The sequence below is a fragment of the Felis catus genome, chromosome A2 (genome assembly GCF_018350175.1).
Source record: "Felis catus isolate Fca126 chromosome A2, F.catus_Fca126_mat1.0, whole genome shotgun sequence".
In the NCBI taxonomy this organism is placed as follows: domain Eukaryota; kingdom Metazoa; phylum Chordata; class Mammalia; order Carnivora; family Felidae; genus Felis; species Felis catus.
In genome coordinates, this window is record NC_058369.1 from 50,798,766 (window position 1) to 50,809,713 (window position 10,948).

The 10,948-nt window shown below is 40.7% G+C and overlaps 1 long non-coding RNA gene across 4 annotated transcripts in view; it reads right to left on the minus strand.

Moving 5' to 3' along the window:
• Positions 1-10,948, minus strand: part of LOC102899285 — a 70,153-nt gene that overhangs the window by 57,322 nt on the left and 1,883 nt on the right. For all 4 annotated transcript variants that reach the window (XR_006593953.1, XR_006593952.1, XR_006593954.1 and 1 more), the window contains exon 2: positions 3,429-3,562. This is a non-coding gene — a long non-coding RNA (uncharacterized LOC102899285). The remainder of the gene's footprint in view (positions 1-3,428; positions 3,563-10,948) is intronic.

The window sequence follows — 10,948 nt, forward strand, 5'->3', positions numbered from 1 at the left end:
AACGTCTTAGCTCAGGTTGCCATAACAAAATACCACGACTAAAATAAATACCTTTTTAAAAAAACGTTTATTTCTTTATTTTGAGAGAGAAAGAGAAAGAATGTGAGTGGGGTAGTGGCAGAAACAGAAGGAGAGAGAGATTCCTAAGCAGGTTCCACACTATCAGCACAGAGCCCAACATGGGGCTGTATCTCACAAACCCTGAGATCATTACCTGAGCCGAAATCAAGAGTAGGGTGCTTAACTGACTAAGCCACCCAGGTGCTCCTAAAATAAGTATCTTGATTATATTTTGTGAGAATGGAAATGACTTTCGTGGGAATCTGAGCTTGGTGGTGCCCTATGTCTATGGTTACAAATAGCCTTTGAATCGCCAAATGGGAACCCTTCAGCACTTTTGTTACCTGAACTCTGGCATCTGATATTGCTGACAACTCCTCCCTAAACTTGAAATTCTCTCCTCCCTAAACTTCCATTTCCCTCCGAACCCCTCTGGCTACTGTGGGTATTCCATGGCCAAACCTGGTGCAGGTGAGGAGGCACTGAGAAGAAAGAACATACAAGGACATGCCTATGGCACAGCAAGGAATTGCCTGACGCGGAAGTACCTGGACCCTTGAGGGTTGGCAGGCCCTTTCCCCAGCCTACAGAGCAAGGAGTGGCAGATCAGACTTGAGAGCGGCCGTGCTGACCCCTAAATTCTGGTCACAACTCCATGAAAGCAGAAGAAACCCCAGAGTCTCCTCACTCACTTTCAGTCTCATTTCCTGTGCCTGTTGCAATGCTTGCTTGCAGACTTGGTAGTAAACTGAAATGAAAGCAACCCTGAACTTGTGTAACTGGTCATTCTTGCCTAGCTCTGAATCTGGATTAGCCTATTATGGGCTGGCCTACCTCACCACTCCTTAGTCTTCTCAGTGAATTCCTCTCCTTCATCCTGCCCCGAACTGTGGAGGTTCCACAGGGATCCCTGCTCAGCCCTTTTCTCACTCTCCAGGCAAGCTTAACAACCACCCAGTATTAACAATCACATGTATACTGATGATCTCTAATTCTGCATCAACTGATCAGACGTGAGCTTCTGACTCAGGTACCACAGTTTAGTACACATTTCACAAACCCCTCAAATTCTGCAAGTCCAACATTGAATTTATTCTCTCCCTCCACTATCTAGTCCTCCTCTTACACTCTCTTTCTTTGTCTGTCAACTAGATCCTCATTAACTTGACTGAACAAGCCAGGAAACTAAATCAGAGTTGATTCTGACTTTCTTTAAATGCATGTGTAAAGGTACTAAAGGCGATGGATGAATCATGTTGGCTCTTTTAAAAGATCGATTTGGGGGCACCTGGGTGGCTCAGTCTTGGTTAAGCATCTGACTCTTGATCTTGGCTCAGGTCATCATCTCATGCTTTGTGAGATTCAGCCCTGCGTTGGGCTCTGCACTGACAATGCGGAGCCTGAACCCTGTAATAACCTCTCATCCACTCATCCCCATTCATGTTCTTCTAACCAGTGCTGCCAAAAACATCTATTCTTTCAGGCATATTTAAATACCTTTATACATTTTCTTCTTATTACAGAAGTACTAAAGGTTTACTGTAGACATCTGAGAAAAGTCAGTAATAATACAAAAAGATCATCACTATTAACATTGTATTATATACACTTCCAGCCATTTTCTATGAATAAACCTACATCTTTAGGAGAAAAGGATTATATCATACACAGTTATATGCCCTACTTTTAAAAATTAGCGTTGTGAACAATTTCCTAATATAAAAGATAGTTTAAAATATACCATAGTAATTACCCTCATACATCCATCTTTGCTCATATTCATAATTATTTCTTTAGGAGTAGAATTGCTGGGTGAATAGGTAATGCATACTTTTAAGACTTTGAACCTATTGCCAAATACTCCCTGGAAAAGTTTTATGCATTTATTATATTTCTGCCAGTAGAGTGATCATCTTAATGTAGAAATCAGATTCTTACTCAAAGATGTGGAAGAACTTCTAGGCTCAAGTACACTATACGAGGGAAGGCCCAGAAATAAGGCTGTCACAGGCATTTAAGCCAGCATGTTTCCAAGACTCCATGGCCCCCATGGAGTCTTTCTGATGAACCATGAAAGGAGATCAAAGTATACAAGTTCTTTCCACAGCTCTTAGAGTAAATGCCATGCAAGGCCAGGGACTTTCATTTTTACATATGACTAAGTACCTAATAGCTTCCTTTGTTAATTATTAAAAGTGATTAAATTTTTATATTCACCAAAAGAAAAAAAAACCCGCAAAAAACCATGTGGTACTGCCAATTATTGAAAACTTTTGCTGCCACAGAAAAGCTGGCAATGATATAAATTTCCTGCTGCACATGTAACAACCTAGATTGCTGGGAATGCTTGTTGTTGGTGAGGGGGGCTTCTTAGTGTCTTGAGTTTCCAATACAACCCTTCTTGTTTTGTTTATGATGCTTATTTATTTATTTTGAGAGAGAGAGAGAGAGAAAGAGAGAGAGCATGAGGAGGGGAGAAGCAGAGAGAGAAGGAGACAGAGGTTCCAAAGTGGGCTCCGCACTGACAGCAGAGAGCCCAATGAGGGGCTCGAACCCATGAACCCTGAGATCACAACCTGAGGCGAAGTCAGATGCCCAACCAACTGAGCCACCCAGGCGCCCCATAAATACAGCCCTTCTTGTATGTGTTATTTCACATTTCAAATGTTGTTTTTCTGCTTTTGATCGTTTTGTTCATGCATACACATCATGATGCTGCTGTTTTGGGTTGCCATTTTGCTCTTCTCTAATTCTTTATCATCAAATTCTTTTCCCACCAGAAGTGGAATGGAGGGGTTAGGTGTATTGTGGGGTCTTGTGTGCCAATTAAGTTAGCATGTTTGAGAACTGATGGTCTGAATGCCTCAAAATCTCTCTACCCTAACTCTAGATTGGCTTACTAGGTTGGTTCACTAGTAAAGAGGCCTGGTAAGTTAGTGTCTATATAATGATCAAATGTTTGAAGGAAGGAAAGAAAAACAGAGTAGTTGAAGGCAGTTTTGAGAGGTGACAGGAGGCTTGCAGACTCATCCATTCTCCTCCCAACTCTCAGTTTTCAAACATTAGCAGGGCTAAGAAGTCTGAGCTGCCTATTAGCATAGTTGAAACATAAACAAGGCTGTGTTAAGAACAGCATCAATACTGTTTTGTACTTGGCCCAAGCTACCCAGCCCACTGGACTGCACATCTGTGAAACTCCTGATTTGAATCTAAAAGACCAGCAGGAAAGATGAGAGAGCTCTTCCTACAAGAGTGACCATCTGAGGTAATGGAGACATCTCCATAATCAGTTCTGGTTACAGGCCCAAAGCTTTTTATTTTCCCATCTAGCCCTGGGAAGTCAGGGTTTTAAAATGTATGGGATTTACCTTGACAAACAGCCTTTGAGAAGATACGGGAAATCTGATTTCCGCCAGTCCAGCTTGCACTTCAACAGGGATTCCGTAATGTTACGAGCCTGAGAAAGAATCGATACACTATGTGCTGGTTCATTTCCATTCCCCTGTGGGGAAGGAGGGAAAGAAAAAAAATAGCAAAACCAGTTCTATTCGATTCTCCTCACATTTCTATTGCCAAGAGCAGCACAGTTACTCACCAACAGGCACCAGAAACACCCACACGCTCAGAGACATGTATAGTCAGGTATTTGTTAGCCTACTACTTAATAAGCTTGCTCTTTTCCATAAGCTAGGCCCCTGGTTAAAATATTAACACCAAAATTAGGCTCACCTCAATAGCAGAATCTTATGTGTAATCCTAGGTCAGCTATGAATCACAAATTTTTCTATTTCACCCAAGACAAATTTCCAAAACCTTTTCTTGCACATCCTCTGAGTTAAGACATAACATCTATGAGGGTCTCAGGCCACAAGTAAGGGTTGCACAGAAGATACAGTGACAGAAAAAGAAAGAAAAAAAAGGGACAAAGTAGAAAGAAAGGAGACGAAGACTAAAAGTAATAAAACATTTTTTAGTTTACTTTTAAGTTTATTTAAGTTTTAAGGGAGACAGAACACGAGTTGGCGGGGGGGGGGAGGCAGAACAAGAAAGAGAGAAAGGGAGAAAGAGAGAGAGACAGAGAGACAGAGAGACAGACAGAGAGAGAGAGAGAGAGAGAGAAAGGGATCCCAAGCAGGCTCCACACTGCTAGCATGGAGCCCAACACAGGGCTCGAGCCTACAAACCATGAGATCATGACCTGGGTGGAAGACAGATGCTTAACCAACTGGGCCACAAAGGTGCCCCAAAGTAATAAAACATTCTTAAAAATGAATGTGAATGATCACATTTATAACAGTACTGACCTGTCAAAGTTGTATTTATTGAGCATCATCGACTCTATGCCAGACACTGTTCTCAATGCTTTCACGTGAATTATTTAATTCATTCAAAACATAGTCATTGCACACCTTCTGTGTGCCAGGCATTGTTCTAAGTAAAGAATATTCTGTAGAGAGCAAAAGGGATAAAAATCTCCTCCATATCAGAGCCTACATTTTGGTAGAGAATGTCTCATTTAATTGTCACAATAAGGAAAAGAGACAAGAAAGGCATATTAAGAAGGCAAAGGACATGTACAGACAGAAAAAGAGGACTTTAGAGAAGGAGATATAAAGGAGATGAAAGTTAAAGAATCATTGTCAGGGCTCTGAGATGCCAGATTAAAGGGATAAGTCTCTGTTCATGCTGTTCATGCCTCAAATCCTTCAACACAAAAGCTTTGGAAGGTTCCACCATAACCAATTTAGTGAATAGTTTGGATTGTAAATGTGTGAAAAAATATGCTTCTATATTATCTCAAATGTATATAGCAATTTGAAATGCTAACAGTCTTTCTGAGTAGATATCCAGCAATATTGTTTTAATAAAAAGATAAGACATATTTGTAATAAGCAGTGTTCATCTGCACATATACCTCTCATTTCTCCCAGCCTATAACAGAGAAAGGGGAGAAAAGTCAGTGATCTAAAAAAAAGATGGATCAGATATTTGTTTGAATCCCTCATCAGCACCAATTATAATACTAATAGATGTTATTTATTAAGGACTTTCTATTTGCTGCTGTGAGAAGTAAGAGAGAAGATTCATTTTCAGAAGTACCAAATAAAAGCTGTGCTGTCTAATTAACAACAGGTTTACAACCTATTGGAAACTGTACCAGCCACCCAGCCCCACCCCTGCCCCCACCCTTAGTGGGGGAGTCCCAAACCCTTAGACACTTCACTTCCTCGTTCTTCCCCTCTCTATTTCACGGTCTTATTTTTACGGGCTTTGCAATGAGCATGTGCCAAAGAACTGAAGTCTCTGCATCACTTCAAGGAATGTACATTTGTTCCAATCAGACTACTTTTTGCCTTACATGAGCATAGGCAACATGGGGGTAAAGCTGTAACCTCTGTAGTATCAGCTAATGAGGAATCAGGGGAGGGACTTGCGTGCTAGGAGATAAATTGTCTGCTGTAACTGCCCTGAGTATGCTTGTCCATTAGACACCCACTCTTGTAAGAACGTTGATTAAAGCCTCACTTCACTGTGCTCTGAGTCTCCAAGTCCCTCCTTTGATTGGGTCAGTGGGCTTATTTCTCACAGCTGCATAACAAACTATCCCAAAACTTGGTAGTTTAACAACGATTTATTTCTCATAATTCTGTGGGTTGGCAGGTCAGTTCTGATCTCATGTGGTACACTCATGTGGCCACATCCACAAGGTGAGCTCAGGTAGGATCTTGGCTCCCTAGCGCCTCTTTCAGTACCATACAAGAATCTAGGCTGGGCTTCCTTATCTAGTGGCACAGATGGTCCAAGGAAGCAAGACTTAAGTTTTAAGACTTAGGCTTGGAGCTAGCCAACAATACACCTGACACATTCCACTGGTCAAAGCAAGCCATAAGCTCAGCCCAGATTCTAGGGGAAGGGAAACAGACTCCACCCCTTGCTGAGAGTAGTAGTACTTACAATCATGAGAATCATTGGCAATCTTCTTTGTAGGCAAGCTATCTTTCCTGCCATATGACAGAAACTGTGTATTATCTCAACAAATCTTTGGAGCAACGTATTGGCCTCCTTTATATCCCTATTTTACAAGTAAGGAAACTTAATTCCTTAAAGGTTAAATACCTCCTGCAAGTAGGTGCCAGACCTACTAGGGACCTAGTAGATCTAGGTCCAAATCTTAACCACCTTCAGAGTTCTAATTCACAACCATCCCTCAATACAACAGTGAAAAGAGTTAGAGGAGTGAAATCCCAGGTTCCCTCTCCCTCAGGGAAGCAGAAAAGCATAGTAGTTAAGAGCTCTGACTCTGGGGTCAAACTGCTTTGGTTCAAATTTTGGCTCTAAACCTCATTAGTTCTGTGACTTTGGGTTAGTGATTTAGCCTCAAATTAATTCATCATCTGTAGAACAGGGCTGATAACAACATCTACTCCATAGGAATATTAGGAGATAGGGTCAATTTAATTACATTTTGTTCCCGACTGCCCTGTTCTTCAGAAATGTTGCTGACTAGTGATCCTGAGTCTATGTGACTTGATCATCATCAACCCTGCTGACCTTGCTTCTGATTCTGCTTTGCCTCTGGACCCATACTGCTATTGCAGTGACCACTACTGAGCGTCCTGCCTTACTGTGGTCCCTCTCTGTTCATTTGTTGCACCTTCTGCTTCCTTTTGGAACTGCCACTTCATGCTAGAGATTTGGTTGCTGTCCATGTTGACCTACAGCAGTTTGCCTTTGTCAGTGCTCTGTTAATTCTTCTGATTACACAAAAGAAGAGCAGCTCTCACAGGCTAATCCCATTAATACCTTGTTTTGCCTTTGACCATTTACAAAAGGTTGTCTAACATCTTTCTCTAACAAAAGAGGAGGAAATGGAAGTTTCTCTGGTTTGGGACTGTACTAATTCAGCTGCCTGTGGTTTGAAAGAATTGCAGTATTTCAGAATGAGTAACCACTAGGTGGCAGCAGTGTTTTGCTTCCCCGCTCATTACCATCATTCTGCCTCCCCAACCCTTAAAATTTCAGTTACAGCCAAGATACAGTTCCTTTCAAAGTAAATGACTTGCTTTTAAATCAACTTATCCATATGAAGTTCAAGGTGAACAATAAATTTCATGTACATTCTCTTGAAAATTCACTGTGATGTCACTAATTCCATCGGAGAGTTCTCACAGGAGTTATATTACTAAGGCAGTTTTACAGTCTTTGGTTCGAAAGGGCATGAGAAAAGTAAATAAACCTCAGCATGTTTAGGGCATGGCCAAGTTGGTTGTTTCCGCCTCTGGTTGTTAACACCCAACAGGCCAAAGGTCTGTTGGGTTAAGAGTTCATGGACTCCTAGGCTATCATTTTGTTAATGGGATTATAGACACATGACTCATTTTCCCAATGAGGTCCCAAAAGGTTTTCTCGGGGAAGATGGCATTTCAGTAGTTTATTGAGCGAGAAGTAGGTGTAGGGAACTGCATCTTTCAATTATATCCCCACAGGGATCCAACCTGCCAAATGGAATTCCAAATGGAAGGTACAAAGAAGGAAGAATAGGTAGAGGAAAGGCCAGGAGTGCTGACAAAACCCTTGTCATACAGTATGAGGGATCAAGAGATGCTGTCTATAGTTGACAGAACAAAAAGATGTTTAATATATCACTTAAATTTACTTTGTAAATTTAACACCCGGGAACAAACTATATCAGATTGTAACTTTATCTATTTAAAATAATCTTTGGGGCGCCTGAATGGCTCAGTTGGTTAAGCATCCAACTTCAGCTCAGGTCATGATCTCGCTGTTCGTGGGTTTGAGACCCGTCTCGGGCTCTATGCTGACAGCTCAGAACCTGAAGCCTGCCTTGGATCCTGTGTCTCCTTCTCTCTCTGCTCCTCCCCCACTTGTACTCTGTCTCTCAAAAATAAATAAATGTTTAAAAAATTTTTAAATAATCTCTACATTTGGGGTGCCTGGGTGGCTCAGTCAGTTAAGCATCTGACTCTTGATTTTGGCTCAGGTCACAAGCTTATGGTTTGTGAAATCAAGTCCCAGATAGGGCTCTCTCTCTCCGTCTCTCCCTGCCCTTCCCCTGCTTGTGCACTCTCTCTCTCTCTCTCTCTCAAAATAAATACATATTTTTAAAAATAAAATAAATAAAATAAAATAAAATAAATAAAATAAAAATAAAAATCTCTACCCTCAACATGGGGTTTGAACTCATGACACCAAGATCAAGCATCACATACTCTTCTGACTGAGCTAGACATGCACCCCATATATGGGTTGTATCATTTTTTTTACGTTTATTTATTTAATTTTGAGAGACAGAGTGAGTCGGGGAGAGGTCGAGATAGAGAAAGGGAGAGAGAGAATGCTAAGCAGGCTCTGCGCTGTCAACGCAGAGTCAGACATGGGGCTGAAACTCAAACCATGAGATCATGACCTGAGTGAAATCAGAGTCATATGCTTAACCAACTGAGCCACCCAAGCACCCCTGGGTTGTAACTTTAATGGGAAGAGGAAGAAAGGCAAAATAGGATATTAATAGGCTACCTCAAGTATTGTAACACAGTCTGTAGACAATGCCCCAAACTGAAAACATAAGAAACAGCACTATAAGCAGGTTATTTAGAGACATGGAGGAAGTCACCATGCGAACTGAAGGAAGAAATAGTTAATAGTTCTTGCTTCTGTAAAAGAGCAAAGGAAGGGGCTGGGCTGGGCTGGGGAGTAGCTGTACTATTTGACTTTCTAACTGTGACTCTGTCTTAGCCTTAAAAATAGGCAAGAATAGACAGCTATTAGGGTGAAACATATCAGAGTTCATGGGAACAACTATTGCCGAATTCTTAATTTGTGTCACTATATCTGAATGGGAATTACCAAATTTAATCATGTGCTTAATAACATAGAGGTCACTTCAGTTTAACATAACACTACGGCCAGTTAGAAAGAAATTAGAGGCTTCTATTCCCACTCATATACGCCACTTATCCAAACTGGCATCTTGGAGCAAGGATCCACTTTAGTCAATACTTTTACAGTAGATATCAGGGTTTTTCTGATATAAGCTAAAATTCTTTGCAATAAATCAGAATCAGAACTTTAAAGAGCAAAGTTGTCCATGTTTACTTCCTTCACAGCGTTTCAGCAGTTCTTCAGCAGGCATCCCCCAAGAGTAGGGCACTTTAGACCAGCAAATTGACCAGGTCTGACGCTTACCCTTTACCTTCTTTTCAAAACCACATCCAATCCACCAGCAATGATAGGTCATCCTTCAAAATACAACAGAATTTGACAATTCTCACCACAGCCACTAATACTCTAATTTGAGCCATTATTATTATTTTCCACTTGGACCACTGAAATAGTCTGGTAACTGTTTCCATCCTTGTCCATGCAGCAGCCAGAGTGATCCTTTTTGAATGCTTGATAATTCGTAAAACAGTGGCCTATATGTTGTATCCACCCCACCTAATCCTCTATTTCTGTCCCTTTCATCCACTCCTCCCCAGCCGCACTGATCTCCTAGATCTTCCCAGACCCTTTTGAACATCCTCTTGACCTCTGCTTGAAATGCTCTTCTCCCAGATATTCAAGTAGCTTACTCTCTCATTTCCTTCAGGCTCTACTTTGTTACCTTATCAAAGAAGCTTTTCCTAACCACCTGATATATAAAGTAAGCATTCCCCTCCATCTCTCCAGCACTCTCCATTCCCCAAACTTGCTTAATTTTTCTCCATTATTCTCATCATGTCAGGAATGTTATGCGTTTCCTGTATTGTCTGTATTTTCCATTAGAATATAAGCTCTAGAAGAATTTTTCACTGCTGTATCCCTAGTGCCTAAAAGAATTCTGGACACGTAATAGCTGCTCAATAAATGCTGTCACTTAAATGACACCTAACATGATTCCACAGGCAAATAATATGCCTTAGAGCAATGCTTCCCTAAGTGTGAAATCTGTTTATAAATGATTTTACATAGTATAAAGGTATGCATTAAATAACACTGAATCAGGTAAAATAATCTTTTCTTTTCAATATTTTAATCCTTCTCATGTCAAGAAAGCCTCATTTAGTGCTAGTTTATCTCTGATACTTGATAAATTATCCTTTTAGAGAATAGAGAACGGCCTCATATTTAGAGTCTACTCAGAGCCTTTTGCAGCGAACAGTATCTGGCCAGAATTTTAATAACCTTGTTTTCATTGTACTATTTTTAGGGGCATTGTCTACTTCAATTAGGAGACTGGTAACATGTTAATCTCATTTAAATCCTGCAATAACTCTTAAGAAAGAAGTATCATTTTGCATTGGAGGAAACTCCAAATGAGTTTCCCATGAGACCAAAGTTTCCTTTGAGATAAAATTCACATAACATAAAATTCACTATTTTAAATATTTTAAACTGTACAGTTTCTTAGTATATTCACAATGCTGTACAACCATCATTACTATCCAATTTCAGAACATTCTCATCACCCCCCCCCCCGAAAAACCTCATACCCTTTAGCTACCACCCCCAATATCCTCACTCTTTCCAGCCCTAAACTACCACTCATCTTTCTGTGTCTATATATTTGCTTAGTCTGGACATTTCATACTAAGAGAATCTTAGTCTTTTCACACTTAGCATAATGTCAAGGTTTATCCATTTTGTAGCATGAATCAGTACAGTACTTCATTTCTCTTTATGACTGAATAATATTTTACTGTATGGATATTTAAATTTTTTTTTCCAACGTTTTTATTTATTTTTGGGACAGAGAGAGACAGAGCATGAACGGGGGAGGGGCAGAGAGACAGGGAGACACAGAATCGGAAACAGGCTCCAGGCTCTGAGCCATCAGCCCAGAGCCTGACGCGGGGCTCGAACTCCCGGACCGCGAGATCGTGACCTG